The 4,374-nt window shown below is 34.9% G+C and overlaps 1 non-coding gene across 1 annotated transcript; it reads left to right on the forward strand.

Moving 5' to 3' along the window:
• Positions 1 to 260: 260 nt before the first annotated feature.
• LOC138804768 (U6 spliceosomal RNA) lies at positions 261 to 367 on the forward strand. The gene has a single exon (XR_011365346.1). It is a non-coding gene; the product is annotated as a U6 spliceosomal RNA (small nuclear RNA).
• The last annotated feature ends 4,007 nt before the right edge of the window (positions 368 to 4,374 follow it).

The following is a 4,374-nucleotide window of genomic DNA, read 5'->3' on the forward strand; positions in this document are numbered from 1 at the left end:
AACCGTAACACTTGCTGCAGTGTTCATTATGACAGGTGCCTTGAATAGAATAATTGAATTCCTCCTCCTACAAATCTCTTGAACAACAAATATCTTGAATTATTTTGTTTTTGACATATCAATCTAGACTTTATATTTAAATGTGTGTTTATGTAAGAAATATTTGGTTCTAAAATTTCATGACAATTATTTTGAACTTATTTTTTGTTGAATTTTCTAGTTTAATAAAATTAATTACACTTTTTATATAAAAATGGTCTGTACTCAATTCAGCATCACATACACTAACATTGGAATGATACTGAGAAGATTATCATGGCCCCTGCACATGGATAACCTGTAAATTCCTGGATCGTTCCATATGTTTACAACAACAGATGCTGGAGGGCATATGCCCACCCTGGAATCGTACGGCATTGTCGGTGGGAGTGTAAACTGTTCAACCACTTTGGAAAGCAGTCTGGAGGTTCCTCAAAAGACTCCACATAAAGATCCCATATGACCCAGCAATCTTATTTTTGGGGATTTACCCAAATGATCACAAACAAGAACATACTAATACTACCAGCACAACTATATTTATTGCCGCATTATATACCATAGCTAAGATATGGAACCAACCCAGATGCCCCTCAGTAGATGAATGGATCAAGAAAATGTGGTAAATATACACAATGGAATTCTATGCCTCCATCAGAAAGAATGACATCGCCCCATTTCTTAGGAAATGGAAAGGCTTGGAAAAAATTATATTAAGTGAAGTAAGCCAAGCCCAAAGAAACATAGGTCCCATGGTTTCCCTTATTTTCAATAATGAATATATGTCTAGGATAAGCAGAATAGGTCAAAAGCTATGTGCATACGACCAGATATGATGATGTTAAGGGAAATGAACACCAAGATAAGGACACGAGTTTTTTTTTTTGTTTGTTTGTTTCTTGCTATTGTTTCTAACGTACTTATAATGTGCTATGTCATTTTTCGGTTTCTTTATATGTTCCTTCTCCACGCTATAACCCCTGTTTTCATTGTATTTGAAGTTGGTTCCCCTACATCTTGTATGTACGCTTCTCTAATTTGGGGATGGGAAGGGGAAAAAATGCTCAAATAAGGATACTGTTTGACCCATTGTAACAATGAGATGCACAAGACACTATGTTGAAAAACGAACTTTAAAATTTAGGTGGGGAGAAAGGGGGAGGGGAGCATAATTCTGGATGTGGGAGGGAAGGGATGGTAGGGGATATATAAAGGAGGACATAACAATGCTTATTAGGAAATGTACTAATTACCTTGCTCATGTAAATATAACCCCAATATTCAATATGAATATTGAATTGAGAGAGTAAAAGAATGGAGCAAATATGAATAAATGTGTATGTGCGTGTGACCTCATTTGTGCACCCACACACATATGCATGTGTGTTGTCATGCTCAGAGTTTGAAATCAGGGTTTCAAGGTCTTGCTAGGCCTTTCATCTCTAGATTGTTGAGCTACAATATGAGCTACAACTCCATTGCTGGCTCTTTGCTAGTTCATTAAAAAAAATTGAAAAATAATTTCATGATTTTTTTGCCCTGAATGGCTTTCAACTGTTATCCACAGATCTCAGGCTCCTGAGTAAATATCCCGAGTAGATAGGATTACAGGTGTGACCAACTAATACAAGGCTTTCAGAATAATCTCCTACTTTGAAAGCCTTTAGGAGTGGTTATGTGTGAATGTATTTGGTTTTTGGATTCTTAAAAGACAGTAAGGGATGATATTTAAAAGTTTCAGTACTTTTTAAAAAGGATAATGGAACTGTGGGACAGAAGAAATTTACCTCTATTTGGATCTCAATTTATCGGCTCAGCTCTGTGCATGGTAACCCAATGTCACCAACACAGTCTGTGTTGAATACAAAATGTGACAGAAAACAATCACCATGGGCAATATTTGGTATGCTATTATTTCTTGGACAATATGACTATTGAATTGAGAGAGTAAGAAAATATAAAGATTTGACCTACCTTTTTTGTATTGCTGAAAGACCTTTGGAAACTTTGACTCATTTCCTTCCTCACCGTGTGTCTTTGGGCCATGCACTTACTGTCTTTAATTACAATTTTTCCCAACACTAAAATGATAATAACGTTAGTTTTATAACAAATGTTATCTTTAGAATTAAGAGACATAAAATTCATGAAATATTTAAAATAAACTTCTATGAATGAGCTTTGAGTTGAGCCAAGGGTTTTTTAAATCCTAAATAGAATACAATAAGTATTAGAGAAACCATTACATGCAGTGAGCAACCAGAAGTAATGTTATCTATTGACCATGCTCTGCTTCCAAGGAAGCCAGGTGGATAACTTCTCATGCTGTAAATCAAACTGGTTATCACATGTTTTCGTAGTGTAATACTATCACGGAGAGAATCATCAAGGAATGTTGTAGACTGAGCTGAAGACCATATGAAGATGTGCAAACCTGATAAAACATAAAAATATCTGAACAGTATATTGTGTTTTACATCATTTAAGTTACATCACAAAGATAAGGAAGACCTAGAAGAATGAATTGTCTTTTTGATATTCTAACATATGTCCTTAGAAAGAGGAACTCTTTCCTCATTTTTGTAGAGGCATCATAAGATTAGAGGAACTGTATTTTTTGTTTGCTTCTTTCCATTTATTCTTCATTTTGAAATCTGAACCACATGACACAGAAAGAAACCAAGGGAAATGATTCACACAGGTTTAGAAAGAACCATCAACGTAAAATAAATAAAACACATATAGCCTTGTAAAAGGTCTAACTAAATTGAGTCTCAAGCATAAACAGAAAATAATTTAAGCAGTATCATGTTATTGAAATTGAAAAATGTTAGCAATTTATTTTTTTCTTTCTACTACCTTGAATTAATTATTGATTTTGTATAGATAGATTAAAGATGAGATTAACAAGAAACTTGATAACTAATGGACAAAAGTTCTGAATAGACATGTTTTCCAAAAAGCCCTGAATATCGCCAGTCGATTTACAAAGTTGCATTTAATAAAACAGGTTGGACCTGTTGCAACAATGAGAAGTACAAGTTGTCATGTCCAAAACGAGCTTTACAACGTCGGTGCGGGGGGGGGAGAGGGGGGAAGGAGAAGGATTGGTATTGGGAGGGAGGGGGGAGGCTGGGAAGGGATGTGAAGGGTAAACAAAGGAGGAGGCTGCAATGCTTGGTAAGAAATGTACGCATTATCCTGCCCATGTAATTGTAACTCCTCTGTACAGTATGTTCACAAATAAAATAAAATTAAATTAAAAAAAACTTCTATGCTGGCTTAATGCTTTGTGAACAGAAGTCATTAGAGAAATGTAATTCAAAATTACTATGATACTACTTCATAACTATTATAACTCTTATCAAAAAAACGAAGGAACCAGATGTGGTGGTAAAGGCTTGTAATTCCAAGCGTTTAGGGGTTTGGAGTAAAAGGATTTGAGTCTAAGGCCAGTCTTAGGTACTGCACACGGTAAAAACCTTCCCTTTAAAAAAAACTCAAAATATAATAATATTGTCTGGTGAGAGTGTGGAGAAAAGGAAATTTTCTACACTCGTTGTCAAAATACAGGTTAGTATTCTCCTTGTAGAAAGTAGTATGCCATTTTCTAAGGAAAAGTTGAAATATCATCTGAACCACCAATCATGCAATTATTTCTCTCTGGGTAACTCATAAACATATCTGTAGTTCATTGTTATTCACATTATTCACAACAACAGCTAAGATATAAATCGAAGTTCAGTGTTCAACTACAGATTAATAAAGCAACTGTGTGCATGCACAAATATATTTTTCTGTTTCATCCTTAAAATAGCAAGAGACTTCTCCCATTAGCCACAACTTAGAATGCCTCAAAGATGTATTCTATATGAGGAAAAATGTTGTCTTTTGATTTTTGTACACACACACACAGACACAGACACAGACACACACACACACACACACACACACACACACACACACACACACACACACACACACACACACACACACACACCAACCTCTAACATTAAGAGAGAATTTTTTTTAAAGTAAAGCAAAGTGGAATTTCTGGGGTATTTAGATCACAATGTAGAAGATAGTAGATATACAGAATGATGAGGAATAGAGTTGTAAGGTACGACATGAGGATACAGGGGACAACACTGGTTTTACATAGGAATGAAGCTAAGTAAGTAGGAGTTGTTCTTCCTAGTAGGGTTTGCTCTTTTAGATATTCTTCCTTCAGTAATGGATAACATTTTTTAAAAAAATATATCTGCCTATTTGCAGAAATAATAACAAACAATATAGCAATAATGTTGGATGCTCAACATAGAATAAAATGTCAAA

Source organism: Dipodomys merriami, unplaced genomic scaffold (assembly GCF_024711535.1).
Source record: "Dipodomys merriami isolate MVZ:Mamm:240054 unplaced genomic scaffold, mDipMer1.0.p SCAF_371, whole genome shotgun sequence".
Lineage (NCBI taxonomy): Eukaryota > Metazoa > Chordata > Mammalia > Rodentia > Heteromyidae > Dipodomys > Dipodomys merriami.